The 22,431-nt window shown below is 38.1% G+C and overlaps 1 protein-coding gene across 2 annotated transcripts in view; it reads right to left on the minus strand.

Annotated features, from left to right (window-relative positions):
• The window catches only part of AGPAT3 (1-acylglycerol-3-phosphate O-acyltransferase 3), a 163,665-nt gene extending 146,039 nt beyond the window's left edge, over positions 1-17,626 (minus strand). The window contains exon 1 of one of the 2 annotated variants that reach the window (XM_074213869.1): positions 17,539-17,626. The gene's annotated coding sequence lies outside the window, so the exon portion shown is untranslated. Of the gene's footprint in view, positions 1-17,305; positions 17,325-17,538 lie in introns of those variants that run through there. The other variant, XM_074213872.1, reaches the window with a different exon arrangement.
• Between the last annotated feature and the right edge of the window lie 4,805 nt (positions 17,627-22,431).

The following is a 22,431-nucleotide window of genomic DNA, read 5'->3' on the forward strand; positions in this document are numbered from 1 at the left end:
AAGTCTAAGGGAAAATATGGTTAAGAAGGAAGTTTGACTTGCCTACAACATGCTGCCTCCTATATCTCCTCTCAAGGACCTGAATGTTTCAGCTATGCTGACTGCCTTGTGACAGTTGATCAACAGTTGATGAACAAGACTGGTTCTTCCACAGGACTTGCCTCCCTGTACAATGACTGTGAGGAATGGGCTCAAAAAACAGAACTGGTAGGGGCAGCTAGGTGGTGCAGTGGATAGAGTACCGGCCCTGAAGTCAGTAGGACCTGAGTTCAAATCTGCTCTCAGCCACTTAATAATTACCTAGCTGTGTGACCTTGGGCAAGTCACTTAGCCACATTGCCTTGTAAAAAGTAAAGACAAAAACCAGAACTGGTGGAAAAGAGGGTGCTGTCACTCCCAGGGCTCCTGTTCCTATCTGCCTATTCCAGGCACCTGGCCAACAGTTGTGATAAGGCATGAAGAAGCAATAATCCCACATTAACTTGAACCACTCAGACTATATCTAAATTGCTTTGTTCAATTCTGGGTCACATTTTAAGAACATCACTAAGAAGTTGGGGCATTTTCCAGAAGAGTATGATATGGGTAGAGAGAGGACTGACAACAAGGATTGGTTGGATGAACAGAGGATGCTTTGTCTGGTTTAGACGCAACATGGCAGCTATGTTCGATTTTGTGAAAGGCTGTCATGTGAAAGAGATTAGAATTATTCTATTTGGCTCAAGAGGACAGATCTAGAACTAATAGGTAGAAGCTACAGAAAGACAGATGTATACTTAAAGAAAAATTTCCTATTAATCTTAATTAATAAAGAGTTGATTCAATATGTAGTGAGTTTCCCCATCAGTGATTCTAGATTGTGGAATCCAGAGCTCTTCTAGTCCAACTATCTAATTTTACAGTTGAAGAAACTGAGGATCAAAGAGGTTAAGTCACACTGTTCTACGGAGCAAAACCAAGTATTTGAAGCCAGACTCTCCAATGTAAAATCAATTAATCTTATTATTAAGAACCCACAGGGGCAGCTAGGTAGTGCAGTGGATAGAGCACCGACTCTGAAGTCAGGAGAACTGACTTCAAATACAGCCTCTGACACTGAATAATTACTTAGCTGTGTGACCTTGGGCAAGTCATTTAACCCCACTGCCTTGCAAAAAACAAAAAAGAACCTACTATGTTCAAGAATATACTGTACTAGATGCTTAGGATACAATGCCAAAAAGTCTCTGTCCTCAAGTTTACATTCTATCCAGGGAAACAACTTGTATACATCCTTCATAGATAAAAAATATATACAAGTAAATAAAAGTCAATTGGGAGTGATAGGAACTCATCATTGGATTGAGGAAAGGATCTAGAAAAGCCTCATATAGGTGCTTTGAAGAAAGTTGAGATGCTAAAAAGCAGAAGTAAAGTAGGAATTTATTCCAGCCATGGAAGAAGTCTTTTGCTATGGAGATAGAAAATGGAATGTTTTATTCACAGGAAAAACAATAAGTCAGTTTAGATGAATGTGTTTGTGAAAAGGAATAATATTAAATAATTTTGGAAATGATTTTGGAACCAGGTTCTAAAGCACTTTAACTGATAGAGGAGCTTTTATTTGAACCTAAAAGCAATAGAGAACTACTAGAACTTCTTTGAGTACAAGAATCATGTTCTCAAACTTGTGCTTCAAGAATATCACTTTGGGGGCAGCTAGGTGGATAGAGCACCTGTCCTGGAGTCAGGAGAACCTGAGTTCAAATCTAGTCCCACACACTCTCACACCTAGCTGTGTGACCTTGGGCAAGTCACTTGACCCCTTTGCCTTAAATAAATAAAAATTTTAAAAAAGGAATATCACTTTGGCATTTTTTGTTTCTTTTTGCAAGGCAATGTCCTATCGCACAAAGGAACTGATGAGGTCACCAAGAAAGTAGGGTCTTAAGGTATAACCCACAGTTAAGGAAAATGATAAGGATAAAGATCCATCAAAGAACAGCCAGACAGTCAAGAAGAGAAACTAGTGTCATGCATATCAGCATCATGTCAAGTGTCATGAAAACTAAAAAGGAATATCAAAAAAAAGAGGGCTAAAGAACGTTAAATACTATACAGTTTGGGCAAGTAGAATTGCAACTAAGAAAAGTTAAGCACTATTTCTACCACCTCAGAGTTTTTAAGTAGAGACCAGGTGATTTTTCAGAGATGTTGTAAAGAAGATTTCAATTTAAGTATGAGTTGGTCTCTTTTCCCTTCTTTATATTTTCACAAAACAAAAAAAGAATATCAGACTTAGAGGTAATCTTGGTTGTCTTATGGTCTTCTGCAAGTCAGATTCTTTTATAAGTAAGTATACATGTAAGCAAAACACAAGTTAGAGAGAGAATATAACGAAGACCGAGAAGTTCAGCCAAAGTAATCTAGAAAAATCTGAGAAACAAAAAGAACACTTTCAAACAAGAGGTTCAAGAAAGATTTCCTGAAAAATCTGAGAAAAAGATTCTGTGAATTCCAGAGATAAGGACAGCATGGAATATAGGTTCAGGTTCAGACAACAACCCACTTGGGTGGAAGATGATGTGTCAGGTTCATAAAGGAGTTGACAGAATAGTTAGGTTGGAAAATGAAAAGCATGAATGGGAATAATATGAAATCAGGCTAGAAAAGTAGGTTAGAATTGATTTTAAAGGGCCCTAAATGCAAGTATTCTTTTTTTTTTCCAACAGACATATATTTGTAGTGTTATGTAGCTAACAAAATACAGAGCACATTTTTTGACATTTTCTGGTTTATTGTTTTGTTTTTACATTAAATATAATTACAAATTATTTCCACTTCATTAGGGGCCTCTTGTAGCAATGTAAAATAATTAAATAAAATTAATGGTAATGCATATTCATCTGAAAGTGTATGGAACATTTAATATCTAAAGCACACAATTAAATTACCAGAAACCTATTTTCTTTTCTGCCTGTATCCCACCCTATGGGGGTGGGGGGTAGGGAATCATAGTCAAGCAAAAACAAATTCTCCCAATGACTAAATATAAAAATATACATTTTATTCTTTACCTTAAATTCATCATTTCTCTGTAATGGATAGTATGTTTCATCATTGGTCCTCTGAAATTATTCTTACCATCATTCAGCTTTCAAAATTGTTTTTACAGTGTGATTAACATCCAAAGAGTTCTCTCAGTTTTGCTCATTTCTTTCTTTATCAGTATATAAAAGTGCTCAAAATTATTAATTTTTAATAACATTGATGTAATAGTTTTGTTTTGGTCCTGTTTATTTTGCTTTGTATCGGTACATGAAAGTCTTTTATTGTCTTTTTAAATCATCTATTATGTCATTTCTAATAGCATAATAGTTCATTAAAATCATATACCACAATTTCTTCGTGGATTTTTCAATTGTTGCGGATCTTCCTAGTTTCCAGTTTTGCTTTGTTTTTGTGACACCAAAAAAAAAGTTGCTATAAATATTTTTGTACATAAAGGATTTTTTCCTCTTTCTTTTAACTCTTTTGGTTATAAGACTAGCAGTGATTTTTATGGATCAAAGGGCATATACTGTTTAGCAACTTTTTGTAATTCAAAATTGTTTTCCAAAACAGATATACTTCTGCTTTTTTTTTTTGCAAGGCAATGGGGATAAATGGCTTGCCCAAGGCCACTCAGCTAGGTAATTATTAAGTGTCTGAGATTGAATTTGAACCCAGGTACTCCTGACTCCAGGGCCGGTGCTCTATCCACTGCTCCACCTAATCGCCCCCAAAACAGATACTTCACAGGTTCAACAGCAATGTATCAATATACCAATTTTCCAATGTTTCATGGTAGGAAGCTCCTCCAACATTTATCATTTTCCATTTTATCTTTGCCACTTTGAAGAGCATGAAATGGAATTTTAGAATTGTTTCAATCTACAATTCCTTATTTATTTGTGCTTAGAATATTTTTTTAGGGGCGGCTAGGTGGGGTAGTGGATAAAGCACCAGCCCTGGAGTCAGGAGTACCTGGGTTCAAATCCAGTCTCAGACACTTAATAATTACCTAACTGTGTGGCCTTGGGCAAGCCACTTAATCCCATTTGCCTTGCAAAAAAAACCTAAAAAAAATATTTTTTTTAAATATGGCTATAAGTAGCCTAGTATCCTCACTTTTTGTTCATGTTTAAAACCATTTATCAATTGAGTCACTTTTTCTTATAAATCTGAATCAATTCCTTATGTATCCTGCAATTGAGAACTTTAGGAGAAATCTGCAAAGATTTTTTCCAGTTTTAAACTTCACTTTATTGAATTCATATTAAAAATTATTTTATATAATCAAAATTATCCATTTTATCACCTGCAATTCTTTCTATTCACAGGTCATGAATTTTTCTCCTATCCATAGATTTAATAAGTAGTTAATATGACTGTGGTGACCTTTTATATCTACGTCAGAAAGCCATTTGGAGTTTACCTTAACATAAAACATAGGGTGGTGTTCTAAATCTAATTCCTTCCATATCACTTCCCTAATTTCCCTATATTTTTGTCAAATAATGTATCTTTATCTCAGAATCAGAGGAGTTTGTGTTTATCAAACATTGAGAATGTCAGCTATATTTGCTTCTGTATGTTATTTGCCTTCCTGGTTTCACTGAAAAATCTATTACTTAAATAGTACCAAACTATTTTTTAATAATAACTGTTTCGTATTATTGTATTATAGTAGTATACTTTGTATTATAGTTTAGTATACTTTGTAGTATAGTAATATAGTAGTTGTTTGAGATCTGATACTATACTCCAAAGTCTACTTTGTACCCATTTCTCTTCATTGTTTCTCATGAGATTCTTGAATTTTTTCCTCCAGATGAATTTTTTTATTTTATCTAATTCTATAAAATAATATTTTGGTATTTTGATATTGCATTTAATGAGCAAATTAATTTAGAATATGTCAGTTTTATTATATATTAGCTTGTCCAACAAATGAATAATAAATATTTTTCTAATTATTAAAGTCTGCCTATTTCTGTTAGTTTTTTGCAACTATATTTATATAGTTCTTGTTTGTATTGGGAGACTGAAGTAATTTATACATTCTGTAGTAATTTTAAGAGGAATTTCCTCTTCTTGCTAGGTTTTAATGGTATTCAGAATGGTGATGATTTTTGTGGATTTACTCAAAGAAAATAAAATAACATAAAGGTTAATAGAATGGTGCATAGTATATGTACTCAGGCTAACATAATAAATAAAAAAATGTCAAAGAATAAAAGAAATAAAGGACATTATCAGAGTTGTGAATACTCAAAAAAGAAGGTAAGGGCAAGAAAAAACAGATAGATAACCCAAGTGTTCTTCTCAATATCACAAGAAAAAAAAAAGGAAGACCTTCAACCATCAACAGTTCCTCCTGTGGGGAATGTAAGAGAAGGACAGGATGGATTATAATCTGTATATTAGAGGGAATATACAAAATGATGATATCATAAAGATTCATTTAATTATCTGAATAAATACCAGGAAAAGATATTTCTATTTTAATCTATAAGCAACAGTCACTGAAGGTTTTTGAACATGGGAGTTAACATAATTAGATTTGTGGATTAAGATTACATTGGTATCTTTAGGGGCGGCTAGGTGGCACAGTGGATAGAGCACCGGCCCTGGAGTCAGGAGTACCTGGGTTCAAATCTGGTCTCAGACACTTAATAATTACCTAGCTGTGTGGCCTTGGGCAAGCCACTTAACCCCATTTGCCTTGCAAAAAAAAAAAACCTAAAAACAAAGATTATATTGGTATCTTTGTAAAGGATTAATTAGAGAAAATAAAAAATGAGTGACCGGAAGACCAGTCAGAATATTACAAGATTCTAGGTAAACTTACAGTGAAATAGTGGAAGGATAGAAGGTAGAATTAGAACTGAGTCTTGAAGAAAACTAAGAATTATAAGATTAGGAGAGAAGAAAAAACATAAATGCTAGAAATATTGTGGAAGCAGAATACAAAAGAATGGATAGAATTTTGCAATATACACTAAATATGGTGACCAAGGGAGATGAAAGAGTCAAGGATGACTACAAGATGATATTACCATCAACAGAAACAGGGAAGATAGGAGAAAGAACGAAGATCAGTTCCATTTTGACAGCTGAAGCTGAATTTGAGTTCTGAGGAAACTTTAGAGATGAAATAATAGATCTGAAAATCACCTATATAAAAGTAATAATCAAAGCCACATAAGCAGTCTAGATTAATAATTTAGAAAACATAGGAAGAGCACTGCTACCTATTTTTATGTCACAGCTAATTAGTTGTCAAATTGCCCATATCATTTTGGTGAAAAATACTCCAACTAAAGATTTCTTTTAATGTTCAATGCAAATAATGACTCAAATGTCTGTCTCTAGCAAGTTGTATCCACAGTTTTACTTTCAACTAAACATAGCTTAGACCCCAAATGCACCAAAACAGCTGCACTTTTTGTAATAAGAAGGAACTGGAAACAAAGTAGATACCCATTGATTAAGTAAAGGTTAAAGAAATTGTGGTACATGAATGTAACTGAATTTTACTGTGCTATTAGAAATGATGTGTGATGAATACATAGGAGTATGAAAAGATCTACATGAATCAAAGCAGAATGAAATAAGCAGAGCCAAGAAAACAATACACATTGTAACTAAAACAATATAAATGGAAAGAACTATACACCAGGTCAAAAGGGAATGTATCAAATTATAAAGATCAGGCAAGACTTAACTAAAAGGATCTCACCAATCCATCCCTTTGAGGAAATGGCAGGTGCATGGGGGTTATACTTTGCAAAATTTTCATTTTTCATCCTATCGATAGATTGTGCTGGGGGGGGGGGTCTGCTCCTCTATAAAAACTGCCATTTCAAATCAGGGTAACATGGAACTTTTGTTATTCTGAAGTTTCAGTCATGTCCAACTCTTTATGTCCCATTTGGAGTTTTCTTGGCAAAGATACTGTAGTGGTTTAGTATTTCTTTTCTAGCTCATTTTACAGAGGAGAAAACTAAGGCAGACAGGGTAACAGGCCCAGGGTCACAAAGTCAGTAAGTTCCTGAGGGTGGATTTGAACTCTGGTCTTCCTGATTCCACATTTAGTGTTCTATCTAGCTGTCCCAAATAAATGAAATACTTTACCTGTCATATTTCTAAACAAGAGAAGAATTTATAATAGAATAGGAGATAAAGAGAGCACTTCAGGATGCAAAATGGATAATTTTGATTACATTAATTTTTTTTTTGCACAAACACAAAAAAGTTTTGCACAAACAAAACCAAGGCAGACAAGACTAGGAGAAAAATAGGAAAATAAGTTTAACTTTTTACAGCAAGTTTCTCTGATAAAGACCTCATTTCTCAAATATATAAAAAACTGAGTCAAATTTGTAAGAATACAAGTCATTCTGGCCAATATGACCAGAAAGGATAACGATCATTGTAGGAAGGGTTGTGGGAAATCTGGGACACAATTACATTTTTGGTGGAGCTGTGAACTCATCCAACCTTTCTGGAGAGAAGTTTGGAACTACACCCAAAGGGCAACAAAAATGTGCATACCCTTTGATCCAGCAATACCACTACTGGGTCTATACCCTAAAGAGATGATGAAAAAGGGTAAAAACATCACTTGTACAAAAATATTCATAGCATCCCTCTTTGTGGTGGCAAAGAATTGGAAATCAGGTAAATGTCCTTCAACTGGGGAATAGCTTAGCAAACTGTAGTATATGTATGTCATGGAACACTATTGTTCTATTAGAAACCAGGAGGGATGGAAATTCAGGGAAGCCTGGAAAGACTTGAATGAACTGATGCTGAGTGAGATGAGCAGAACCACAAAAACATTGTACACCCTAACAGCAACATAGGGCTGATGATCAACCTTGATGGACACACTCATTTCATCAGTGCAACAATCAGGGACAATTTGGGGCTATTTGCAATGGAGAATACCATCTGTATCCAGATAAAGAACCATGGAGTTAGACAAAGAACTATTCCCTTTAATTTAGAAAAAAAAAACTGATATCTTATTGTCTGATCTTGCTATCTCTTAAACTTTATGTTTCTTCCTTAAGGATATGATTTCTGTCTCATCACACTCAATTTCGATCAATGTACAACATGCAAACAATGTAAAGACTGACAAATTGCTTTCTGTGGGGTGTGGGGGAAGGGAAGTAAGATTGGGGAAAACTGTAAAATTCAAAATAAATAAAATCTTTAATTAAAAAAGAAAAAGAATACAAGTCATTCTGTAGATAATAAATGGTCAAAGGATATGAACAGTTTTCAAAAGAAATAAAAGAATATAAGAAATAAAGAGAAATAAAAACCAACTATAGTCAAAAGAAAAAATAAATTACTCTTGATTAAAGAAATGCAAATTAAACAATTCTGAGGTACCACCTCATACCTATCAAATTGGTCTATATGACTGAAAAGGAAAATGACAAATGTTAGATAGGATGGGGAAAAATAGGGATACCAATGCACTGCTGTTGGCAACATGAACTGATCTAACTATTCTGGAGAGAATTTGGAACAATGCCTAAAGGGCTATAAAGCTGTGTATACCCAATGACCCAGAAATGCCACTATTGGTCTGTACCTACAAAAAGATCAAAGGGGGAAAAAAAGGACCCATATGTACAAAAATAATTATAGGAGTTATTTTCGGGGGGGGGTAATAGAATTGGAAATTCAAAGACTGTCCATCAATTGGGGAATAGCTGAACAAATTGTACTATATGATTATGTTGGAATGTTATTTTATTATGAGAAATAATAAGAAGGATGATTTCAGGAAAACACCTGGAAAGACTTACATGAACTGATGCAAAGTGAAATGAGCAGAACCAGGAGAACATTGTACAGAGTAATAGCAATATTATACAATAGTCAACTTCTGAGAATGATTTAGCCATTCTCAATAATAAAAAGATCAGATAATTCCAAAGGGCATATTGGAAAATGTTATCCAACTCCAACGAAAGAACTGATAGAGTCTGAAGTAGATTGAAGCATTGCTTTAAATTTTATTTTTATTTTTACTTTTTGTCCGTTTTCTTTGCAAAACAGCTAATAATTATACATAACTGCACATATGTAATAATTTCAATATCAAACTGCTTGCATTTTTAAGGAGGGAAGGGGAGGGAAGGAAGAAAATTTTAAATCCAAATTTTAAAAAATAATTATTAAACTATTGATTTATTAGAAACCAGGAGGGATGGGAATTCAGGGAAGCCTGGAGGAATTTGCATGAACTGATGAAGAGTGAGATGAGCAGAACCAGAAAAACACTGTACACCCTAACAGCAACATGGGGGTGATGATCAACCCTGATGGACTTGCTCATTCCTTCAACAACATCCCTCAACAACCAGGGACAGTTTGGGGCTATCTGCAATGGAGAATACCATCTGTATCCAAAGAAAGAATTATGGACTTTGAACAAAGCCCAAAGACTATTACCATCAAATTGGGGGGGGGGGCATTATATTATTATGTAATTTTATTATCTCATACTTTATTTTTCTTCCTTAAGGATATGATTTCTCTGTCATCACATTCAACTGAGATCAATGTATAACATGGAACCAATGTAAACACTAACAGAAGGTCTTCTGTGGGGGTGGGGGGGAGGGAAGCAAGAATGGGGGAAAATTGTAAAACAAAATAAATAAAATCTTTCCTTAAAAAAATAAAAATAATGGTTAAACATTTGTTTATGCAATATTAAGAAAAAATAAAATAAAAAGTAAGTGTAAAAAAGTAAAAAATACTATATTATTTTTGTTTACTTTCTGAGTAAAAGGGAAAGGGATGTTTCAGATAATTCTGATTAAATAAGAAACAGAAGATATTAATAAAAATTCATTAAAAATAGCTTGGGGAGGCAGCTAGGTGGAGCAGTGGATAAAGCACCAGCCCTGGAGTCAAGAGGACCTGGATTCAAATTCAACCTTAGACATTCATAATTGCCTAAAAAAAATAGCTTAGGACAATGTTCGATTTATATCAGCAAGGCAAATTATAATGGGCCTCTAAAGATGTGTTTAATAGTTAATTTGCTTGTGATAACATATTTCACTTACATAAAACCACATTATAAATTGTCATGTTTTGGGATTTTGATTCTTATTTCTATTAATATTTTTATTTTTTAATCATAAATTCAGACTAATCTTAGTTTTAATAAATATTTGTTTGGCAAAAAAAAAAATATGATGGACCTGAGGGTAAAAGACACCAAGCTATGAAAGGGTAACATTTTATATAAAAACTCAAAACATAACTCTCACTATTGGCACTATACAGATATTCCTTCTTATAAGAAAATTCAACCTAAGGACTTAACAGTGATCATAATTTTACCCTGTAGATGTGTTCCTGAAAAATTGAAAATATTTAAGTTCTATAAACTAAATTCTATTTTATGACTGATAGATACCTAATAATAATTGCTAACATTAAGAAGTACTTTGAAGGATTGCAAAGCACTTAACATCTCATTAGATTCTCACAGCTTTGTATATTAGGTATATTTATATTTACTTCTGAGTGATTGTAAAAGAAAGATTTATAAACAAGTATTTTATTACATTAAAAGGGTTGCTAGGAGAAGTCATTTGTTTAACAACAACAAAATCAATGCATCCATTTAGTTGTCCTTTTGCCAGCAGAGGAATGTCCAGCCAACAGGAGATTGGTTTAGAACCCAAATTACCTATGACAATGGCCCTAAAACCCACTGCCATACGTGGAAATCGCGTCTTTCCTGCTCTATGTTACCACAACTCATAGCATTCTATTGCCTAAGAGTTCCCAAAGGAACTCTTCCAGTAAATTTTGCTCCCTTATCAATTTACTGGAATAGGAGATTAGAATTCTTGTTCTATGCCCCTCCCAGGAAGTGGATTTAAGGGTCTCCTCACCCAGAAACCTACTTTCATGTGCACCTCCCTACTTCTCCAAACACATACAACAAGCAGCAACGTTGCTGTTGGTTCAGTACTCTGAACCGTAAGCATTATGGTTAAACATACAGGCTCTAGGTTTTGTTTTATCACAACCTAAGCCTCAAGTATCAAGGATATTACTGCAAATTCCTTTATCAGGATAAAAAACTAATCCAAGGAGCCAAAATGGACACGTATCTTCTAGGTGTGCCTCAATCCCCATAATTTTCAAAATGAAGCAAAGAAACCAGCCCCAAATGTGAATTTAGTAAAGCTCCAAGGCATTTGTTGACAGAAACAGTAGAATCTTTGCTGCTTCAACCCCTTCTTTCCCAGTGTGTGAGAACAGTCTGTAATCAAAGGACTCTGGAGAATGGGAGCGCCAGTTAATTGGTACTTAACCAAACTAGGAAATTTCCACCAACTCCTCTCTTAATCCCAATGATTCAGAGTGCTATCCTACTAAGGACAAAACTTCTTTCCCCTAATAATATTTTCAATATCATCCTCATAACTTCCTTTCCTCTCCCCCTCACTTGTGCCCTGTGGAACAAGCTACTCTATCATTATCAAACTTCTCTTTATCTTAGAACTCTTCTCACACTCATTCTTTTTGTACTCACAAGAACCAAGATTCATCTAGAAAACAATGCATCTCTGATTACCTTTTGCATCAATGGCTGCTACTTCTCTCATGATTCCATTTGCTATGAGAATAGACAGATTCTTTGCTACCACTTCACACCATCCCTTTGCCTCTATTACAATGTAAACTCTCTTTTGAAGTTCAATTTATCCATCTATATTACCCTGTAGATCCTTGCTATAATAATCTATTGGCCTTGAGGTCACCATAAATGTTTATAAATAAATACATGCATACACATGATCATGTGTGTATACATATATGTGTTATCTCTAGCCTGAATCTTTCTTATTAATTCTAATCCTAAATCACCAACTGCCATTTGGATATCTCTAACCAGACTTTCCATTAGTATCTCAAATAAAACTTGTTATGTTCTCCTCTTTCCCTTTTTCTGTCAAAAACCCCCAACTCGACACTTAGGATTTGTAACCTTGGTGTCTCTTTTGAGTCTTCCCTTTCCTTTTCATTCTACCTTCACAACATCTCTCAAGTCTATACTGTTCTCTTTACTCACACAGCCACTACTCTAATACAGGCCCTAATCACCTCCATTCCTAGACTTTTTAAATTCCTTCCTAGTTAGTCTTTCCCTCTCCAATTAACCATCCAGACAGCTACCAAATTAATATTCCTAATATACAAATCTGACCATGTCACTCTCTTGCTCAAACATCATCTATGGCTCCTCAGTCTAACATTTAAAATTCTTAAGATTCTGGTTCCTACCTACTTTTCCAAATTTATTTCATATTAATCTTCTTCACAAATTCTGGGTTCTAATTCTAATCAATCCATTTTCTGAATTCTACATTCCATTCCCGTCTGGAATTCCATTCCTTCCTCACCTCCAGCTCTTAAACTACCCCCCCCAGTTTCCTTCTCCAATTCAAAGCCTTCCTGATTGCTAGTGCTTTCTCATGTCTTCAATTTACCTTTTATTATATTTATTTGTGTATAAGATATATCCCAACTCAAATTTTATCTCTGTATCCCCAGAATCTAACTTTAGTACCTTGCAGATAATAAGCATTTAACAAATATTTAATTAAATTTGACTGTTGTTTATCATTTTCATTTAATGATGATAAAACAGACGTACCCCTTCTGCTAAACTTTGAAAATATTGTAAAGATGTTGTAGGGCCAGGGCAGCTAGTTGGTACAGTGGTTAGACCATATTGGCCCTGGAGTCAGGAGGAACCGAGTTAAAATCCAACCTCAGACACTTAACAATTGCCTAGCTGTGTGACCTTAGGCAAGTCACTTAACCTCATTGCCTTAAATAAATTTTTAAAAAAAGATAACATGAAAATCTGCAAGGCCAATAAAACCCTATCTGGGTCATAAGTTTAATTTAGTTTATATGCAGACTATTTTTGACAATTCTTCAGTATAAACCCATATGTCATCATGGTAATACTGGTTTCCCCCGTTCTCAAAGCCTAAAACAAAATTACATTTCAAAGATCTGTTACTCAGGATCTATGTCTTTCAATCTAAAGCTAAAAGAAAGATTCCATGATTAAATGAAAGATGACACAGAATTTGAATATGAAATAACTTTATTTAGAATGGACCTAATTGCCTAAAATTCATCATGAGATGATAAGTTTAGAATGCCAAAAGTGAAACGCTAAATTTAGTCTGAAGAAAAAGAATTTAGGAAAGAGACTTAACAATATTATGAAAGAAATTATAGTCAATCTACATGCAGCTAGTCAACCATAAAATCCCATTGAGACGTCCATGAGATCATCTGAAAAAAGTTCAATCCAGATTTACTATAAAAGGTTATTTCTCAAATGAGATGACTGAAGCGATATTATAATTATCTTTTTCTTTTAAAAAAGAGTAAACATAACTAAAATGTTCAACTCTTTGCTCTAGAAATGTGTTCAAGAGCAGTAACCTGTAACAATAAAATATTAGTGTTTCTACTGTGGTCAGAGAAAGAATGATGTCAAAGCCGTTAAGCCAAAGCTGATTTCTGATTAAGTTATATAGCAAATTGGCTCAGTTTACAGGGCAGAAATGAGGGAGTATGACACTTTAAATCTAGTAGTATCGCATCCTTTCTATTCAAAAATAATGATGAGGCAAAGGAAAGACACTAATCTTTAAGGGAAAAAGACAATTACAATTCCAAACTGGTTTTATTCATTCAGATTGAAGCTACTTAATGTCTCTGTCACTCATTTTCCCCAAGTTTAAATGGGGCTGATACTGTTTGCCTCTTCTCACTTGGAATTAGGTCTTTAAACCTTTTATAGAAAAAGTTATATAATTATTAATGTCACCTATTAACTAACATGGCTCTTGGTTCTTCTAGTAAATATAAGATGGTACAAAATAGATGTCACTCCATTTTAGAATGGAATTTTGTTTGTTTTAGTGATGCTGGTGGTAATACCCAATTTTTTGGTGGTAAGCCTGGGATCATGTTTGTTTGTTTATAACATGCTAATTAATCAGAAATTTCTAAAGTATTTTTTGATCAACACCTTCAGTTTTCTCTCTTTACTTGTCATAGTCTTTAAACAGAAAAGCAAAATGAAGACTGAACACAGTATTTAAAGTCCAACAATTGGCCCAAGCAAATTCACCCCACTTATTGCTGGAATTGCTGGCTATCTCCATAGTTCCATTTCCCATCTTGTAAAATAAAAGCAATAAAGTGTTCCCAGATCAGGAAAACTTAGGTTCAAGTGTTCTTCTCTGTCATATATCAGGCAATTCACTAAAACTATCATGGTGAAGTTTCCTTACAGGTCAAGAAACACACACACACATACACACAGTGAGAAGATTTTAGTAGCTCTCAAAAACTTATAAACCTCTTGCAGACATTTTAGAGAATATCAGCCAATGCAATGAAAGGCTTCTTTACCACTGGTCATTAGTTCTTCAGATATGTGATTCCTCTTTTAAGTGATTCCATAGTGGGAGATGAAGTTTTGAAGTCAGAATAATCTGATTTCAAGTCCCACCTCAGACAATATATTGGCTGTATAAACACAGGCAAATCAGTTTACCTCTCAATGCTCTAGGACAGAGATGCCAAACACTGCTCAGCTGGCAATGAAGCAGATTAAAATGCATTTGAGAAATAAATAAATAAATAAAGATAATGGAACATATATAATAATATGTGGTTTTTTTAAGTCAAGCACAAGGATTCTTATGTTTGTTTAGTACTCTCTCTCTTTCTGTTTGAGTTTGGCTCTCCTGTTCTAGGTAACATTTTATTAAGACTATAAACTCCAGGAGAACAATCATTAGTAAGAGTTTCCTCATGGGAATTTCCTTGTAACCAATAAAATCACAGGCTCAATCTATGAATGAATGATAAATACCAAGTTCTAAAAACCCCTTATTTACAATTTAGCTCATAGTATATGTAAAAAGAGGATTGTACTTTCTGATCTGCACCCTCAAGGCTCATAGTGCAGAAAGGACCATCATCAGTGCCTTAACACATAAATGATCACTTTTACTAATGGAGACACAGGAATAAAAATGTACTCACAGAAGAGTTGTGATTTCCCACCATTGGAAGAACTTTTTTAAACTATAAAAAAATAAACTTTACCTACCACTCTTTTATAGAAAAAGGGTTAAGAGGAAGGAAAAGAATGTTTTTTTATAGCTTAATGGTCAAGTTCTTTTCAAAGAATTCATAATTAAATTAGGTCAAATTAAATAATTAAATAATTAAATTAGGTAAATCTTTAACACACTCCTAATCTAGTCTGTTCAGATATCAGATGAAACAAATCAGGTAGATAAAAGAGATTTACTTGAAATGCAACTAGAATATAATGCTATTTCCAATAATTTTCTATCTTTTTGACCAGGCCCAACCCTTGGATATTCTACTTGAAATTTATTCCAGTTTTAATATCTATGTAACTACTGAAGTTATTCTCCTATAGTCTACATTTTTTCTTTTACAAGATCATCACACATACATTTACCAATAAAGAGAAGCAAACTCTTCAAACAATGTTATCTACAAAGCTTTTCAAGTTATGCACCATGAGAAGTCATTTTCAAAAACCATTTTTTCCAAAGTCATTACTCTTCTCCTCTGGTGTGTCTTCATGCATCAGCAGAAGATGAAAACCCCAAATATGTGCTTTACTGGACCTTACAGACAGGAGAATCAAAGGAGAGAGAGAGAGAGAGCATTTTTTGGAGGAAGTATATATGCCTACCTTCACCAAAGATAAAAAAAGGAAATTTCCATACTTTTCCAATATGATTATAAACAGGCAAAATAAACCTTTTTTTCGGTTTTTGCAAGGTAAATGGGGTTAAGTGGCTTGCCCAAGGTCACACAGCTAGGTAATTAAGTGTCTCTGAGGCCGACTTTGAACTCAGGTACTCCTGACTCCAGGGCCGCGCTCTATCCACTGCGCCACCTAGCCGCCCCTAGTCAGGCATTTTTTTGTAACAAAGAGGAAAAAAAATCAGTTAAGTAAAATGACCAACATCAGCCCAATAGGGCAGAATAACCAATGCTCTTCATCCATAGTCCCCGACCTCTTTAAAAAAGGATCTCCTCACACTGTTGTTCTATTAGAAACCAGGAGGTATGGGAATTCAGGGAAGCCTGGATGGATTTGCATGAACTGATGCTGAGTGAGAAGAGCAGAACCAGAAAAACACTGCATTACCCTAACAGCAACATGGGGGCAATGATCAACCTTGAAGGACTCGCTCATTCCTTCAGTGCAACAATCAAACAATTTGGGGCTGTCTGCGATGGAGAATACCATCTGTATCCAGAGAAAGAACTGTGGAGTTTGAACAAAGACCCAGGACCATTACCTTTAGGGGAAAAAAAAAAGAAACTGCTATCTTATTGTCGGATCTTGCTACCTCTTATACTTTGTTTCTTCATTCAATTTGGATCAATGTAGACCATGGATACAATGTAAAGACTACCAGACTGCGGGGGGGGGGGGGGGAGCAAGATTAGGGGGAAAATTGTAAAACTCAAAATAAACTCTTGAAAAAAAAAAAGGATCTCCTCCTCTTTCGCACAGCCCCAAAACAGCAACAGCATTCATGAAGTGACAGGGAGTTGACAGTCTCACTGACATTCCGACCCTCGGACCGGGCTGAGTCCCGGGGCAGCATCTTCCAGCTTCCTCCCCTGAAGGACTCCGCAGACGCGCCGCCCCGGCGGCTCGGGGCTCCCCCTGCCAAGTCCGGGCTTCCCTTGGGCGAGGGGGGCGGCCTGGCCGCGGCTCCGGGTCCGGGCTTGGGGCCCGGGGCGCGCGCCGGGGAGCGGCCGGGGCCGGGCCGGGGGAGCCGAGCGTGACGCAGCCCCCTCCGGCGGCCTCTCCGCGGCCCCAGGCCCGGGCGCCGGCTCCCGGCCCCCCGCCCCGAGCCCGGGGAGCGGGCCCGCGCGGGCGCTCCCATTGGTGCGAGCCGCGCCACCCCCGGCCTCGGCCCTCCGCCATTGGCCGGCGCGGGGCCGCGGAGGGGACACCCGGGCCCGGGGGCCGCGGAGGGGACACCCGGGCCCGGGCCCCGCACGCCCAGGACGGCCGGGGCCCGGCGGGAGGAGGCGGCGACCCCCGCGCCTCCGCCAGCCCCGCGCCCCGCAGCGGGCACGCACGCCGCGCACACGCGCGCCCTCCCCCCACCGCGCGCACCACTCTTACACGGGTGGGCAGGGGATGCAGCGCAGTCCATGGCACCAGGAGAGGGAGGAGGCGAGCGCCCCGGGTCCACACTCACTCACACACGCGCGCACGCACACGCACACGCGCGTACGCACATGCAGCGCTCGGAGCAGGGTGTGTGGCGGGGGGGAGATGCAGGACACGCCGCCCGCGGGGGAGGGCGAGCCCCGGCCCGGCCCCGCGAGGCCCCCCCGGCCCGGCCCGCGACCCACCTGCAGCGGCGGCGCCGGGTCCCGCGCCTCGGCTCCTCCTGCGCGACGCGTCCGCCCCGCTCCCGGGCCGTGGCGCCGCCGCCCGAGCGGCTGCGGGGCTGCCCCGCGGCGGGCAGGGCTGGGGCTGCGGGAGGCGGCGGGGCGGCGCGGGTCGGGACTCCCGCGGCTTCCCGGGTGAGCGGGCCCCGCGCGCCGCCGCCCTCTTATACGGGCGGCCGCTCCCGCCGCCCCCCGCCCCTCCCCTCCCCTCCCCTCCCTGCCCCCCCCCGGGGCGGCCCTCGGAGCCGCCGCTCCTCCCTGCGCCGGGGCCTGCGCGCCCTCCGGGCCCGCAGGGGGCAGGAGAGCGGGCGCGGGGGCCGGGGGCGCCTCGGGCTGCGGCCGCGCCGGGAGCTGGGCCGGGGCCGGGGCTGCGGCTCCGCAGGCTGAGGACGCGCTGGGCGGGCGGCCTCCGATGTCACGGGGAGGAGCCTGCTCGTCCTGCCCCCGCCCCGCGCCGTCTCGCGGGGCCGCGGAGAGTGGGGGCGCGTGGCGGGGCCGGGGAGGAGGGGCGGCCGGGGGCGAGAAAGCAGGGAAACGGCTGCTGGGGGCGCGGGGCGCGGAGAAGCCCGCGGGACAGACTACTCGGTCCTAGGAGACTGGAGGGCTTACTTCTGCACAGAGCCCCCTCACGCACGGAGGCACGCGCGCGAGCGCACACACACACACACACACACACACACACACACACCAGGGTCTAAAGAAAGTCGTCTCCCGCGAGTTTGCAAATTTGCACACACACACATAGAAAAGGGTCGAAATAAACTTGTTTCCGTGAGTTTGCAAATTTACACACACACACACACACACACACACACACACACAATGCAGGGTCTAAAGAAAGTTGTCTCCCGCAAATTTGCACACATACACATAGAAAAGGGTCGAAATAAACTTGTTTCCGTGAGTTTGCAAATTTACACACACACACACACACACACACACACACACAATGCAGGGTCTAAAGAAAGTTGTCTCCCGCGAGTTTGCAAATTTGCACACACACACATAGAAAATGGTCGAAATAAACTTGTTTCCGTGAGTTTGCAAATTTACACACACACACACACACACAATGCAGGGTCTAAAGAAAGTTGTCTCCCGCGAGTTTGCAAATTTGCACACACACACATAGAAAAGGGTCGAAATAAACTTGTGGTCTAGACAAGGCCAAGACTCCTGGGAGTTTGCGAATGCATTCCACCTCATGAACTTCAGAAACTGAAAGGACAGACATCGCGATTAATTTGACAAAACACCCCCTCCCTTCTTTCCTTTTCTTTACTAATGTCACTTCAACCACTAAAAGAAAAACAATTCGAATATTAAAACTTCACAGCAGTCCTCTTCACTAGAAGAACATCCTCTCCCTTGCCTAAAACATACTGATTTGAAAACTAACTCTAAGTGTGGTTATTTTACAGTTATTTATTTACACTGTAGCTTAGTTGGCAACATTTTAAGTATATTTTATCCTTCCACGTAAAATACCTTTAGTAAAACTCTTAGAGACCATTTGAAATACTGGCTGATATAAAAATATCACTTTATTACCCCTTAACATATCCACTAAAGATATGTAGTAGCATTTATGTAATTCTCCCTCTTTTTCCAAGTTCTTAACAATCATTAAAGGTTTGACACAGCAACTCCACAGAGGGGTCATCACCATTTTACAAAAGATTTAAAAAAAGACAAAGTACAAAGTCAGGAGTAAAACTGTGCTAGGTTTAAAAAGTTTATCCCCATTACCCTCTTGTCTAAGCAGATCACGAGTCTAGGCTATTTTGCAACTAGCATCTATCTCTGAAAAGATCTCCAAGGGATAAACAACAAGGAAAATGAATGTGAAATGAAAAAGAAACTGTTTCTTCAGTGAAGGAGGGAGTGAGTCATCCTCAGACAGCCAACTTAAGGAGTGGTTGAAGATGTGATTCAGGGGGAGGGACCTCTTATTTTGTCTAAGAATGTAATAGTTTTCCAATATAATTTTTTTACAAGTCACACCATTTTGACATAACCTTTGTTTTACATGTGCTCATTTATTGATATTTGTTGAATTACTGTTCTAGTTATGAATATGGAATATGAGCAATATGGATTTTGCATCCATGAATAATGGTGCCTAGCAGTTTTCCTGAAGCATACTGTGAAAACTCATCTTTTTTTAGTTCTTTTTTTTTCCTTTATTCAGAAGAAAAACATACTTACCTTATTGATATGAGGTCCTTATGAACTTGGTCCTCCTGTCTCAACTCTCTCCCCAACCATACATCCACTATTCAGCTATAAAATTGATCTTCCTCAAGTGCAAGTCTGACTGTCATCTATTCCCTATTGCCTCCAGGATCAAATATAAAGTTACTAGTTGTTCAGCAGCTAAAGTACTAGCCAGCCTAGAATCAGGAATACCTGAGTTCAGATCTGGTCTCAGACACTTAATAGCATGTGACCAACAGAGTTGTCTAAAAGTTGATTGAAGAAACTCCGTTAGACTGAGCAATTTGAGAACAACAATTATTTTTTAACCTTTCTTTGTATCTCCACACTTAGCATTCCAGCCTGGCACAAATTAGGCTCTTAAGTAATGCTAATTTGCTAATTGACTGACTGACCTACCAGTGCCTCATTTCATCCCAACATTGAATCTGAACCAACAGGATTCTGACTTGAGTTAGGCCTACCCATAACAACCCTCCCCTGCCTTTACCAGCAAAGCAAGATGCAATTAATTAATATTCTCTGCCTTTCCATCCAATCTCTTTCTTTGAATATAATACTTCTTCCATTTTCAAGAAATGTTCATTAAATCCATGTGTTTCCTTGTGGGTTTTTTTTTTTGCTTTCTAGGACTCTATAAAAATTTAATCTCCTGTTCATGAACTTTATGTTTAAATAGTTTCCTTTATCTCTTTAAAAATACCCTCATAAAAGGTGAGGCTTCTTCAGGTTGAAAGCCCGGCCCTCTGCTTCAGCTAATTCAGCTAAGAGTACTGTTATGGATCTCTCCCCTGCATCCCTTCCCTGTGTCTTTTAATTTGAAAAACCTTCTGAAAAATTTTATTCTCCCATATTTTAAAAACAGATGGAAATGTGGTATTGGTACAACCATGGGACAACACATCATCCTTTGTCATCCCATTCACCTGACCTCCATGTTGGATATCCCCAGGGAGCTGAGATTTTCCAGGAAAAAGAAGGCAGCCTAGGGGGAAAAAACATGTTTCCTGACCAGAGAATGAAAAGCTCAGAAGTATCCATTCTCCCCCCTCTTTTTTACGTGCTGTGAGGTTCTAATCATATTTCTCCTTCCTCCCCAAAATGCTGGACAGGTCTCAATTCTCATTCTCTACCTTGCTTGAGTCCTCTAGAACCATAACAGTCTTTCCTTGTTCCCTAGACAAAACAAGATACTAACAGGAAGGAATTCTTTTCTAGTCAACCTTTATGGCAGTGGTATCAAACTCAAATAGATATAGGGGTCACTAATCCATGCAAAAGGATTCTTTGTGGACAGTATATTGATTTAGTATTAAAATATAATATTATCTATAATTTATTGTTTTTTATTTTGTTAAATATTTACCAATTACACTTTAATCTAGTTGTTAAGCCTTGTCAGGCTGCATGTTTGATACCTCTGTCTGTGCCATTAAATCAATATACCATTACTTTCAGTCATTTCCCAAGTTGATGGGCCTATATTTTATTTCCAAGTTGTTTTTTAAATCATGAATCATGTCAAAATATTTTTTCTACATAAAGATCTTATCTTGATGTCAGTAGGCATTGGGCAAAGTCCCTATAAAATAGTATCTCTTGTGTAATCTGGTTTCTACCCAAGCCTGGAGCGTTTTGCTTTCAGCTGCTTATCAAGAAAGAATGACTCTTGCTTTGTTTGAACTTTTGCCTCTATACTTCACTGGTGTTAAAATCGCCCTACTTTGCTTCTTTGACTCATCCTCAAGAAGTTTCCCAAGTAAGCAGAGGCCAAACCCTTTGTATTAGGATGAAATTGTTCCAAGCTCATAAGTAACTCTCACCTTTTTAATTTCTCTGGGGGTTTGTTACTGCATCTGCAAAGTATAGATAGTCTTGAATTGGTCTGGGATATAGCTCATCCTCTACATACATTCTTAGGTTCCATTACACCTCTTTGCCATAAAGAACCTCTACTTTAAATATTATTTTTTTCTCTTTCATTCAGTATGATAAGATCAGTAAAGTGCTTCCTTTGATATCTTGTTTTCACTGTACTGAACCCCCAAACTCTTCTAAATAGTCTAGATTATCTGTCCTTAAATTTTCGTGTTTCAGGGACAGAAGCTGCCCCTCTGATATTTTGTCAATCTTATCACCTTTTCTGACTCAGTTTCACCCCACTATTTTTGTACATCTGAGGACTATACAATCCAAGTTACCCACTGCTTTACTCTTGGGAGAGATGTGAAAATGACAATTTTTTAATTAAAATATTACAGTGTACCAGAAAGAAAAAGACCTAACCGCACCTTACAGGTGCAACTGTACTTTTTGAACTTATTCAAGACAGTCTGTTTCTTGGTCTTCTCTACATAGGAGACGATCTTCTCTGGATCAGTGTTCACACATTGTTGGGAGTTGATTTGGCCCACTGTTTGATTAATGAGTTTTGGTTTTGATTCGCTCCTACAAAATGATACATTCACACCAACAAAACTAAAAAGTATATTTAATAAAATGATTATAAAACAGGAAAAAATAAATCAGTTTTACAGCAATAGTAAGCAATAAGTCCTAATATAATAAAAAGAAGGGGCGGCTAGGTGTCAGGAGTACCTGGGTTCAAATCCAGTCTCTGACACTTAATAATTACCT

The sequence above is a fragment of the Macrotis lagotis genome, chromosome 1 (genome assembly GCF_037893015.1).
Source record: "Macrotis lagotis isolate mMagLag1 chromosome 1, bilby.v1.9.chrom.fasta, whole genome shotgun sequence".
In the NCBI taxonomy this organism is placed as follows: Eukaryota; Metazoa; Chordata; class Mammalia; order Peramelemorphia; family Peramelidae; genus Macrotis; species Macrotis lagotis.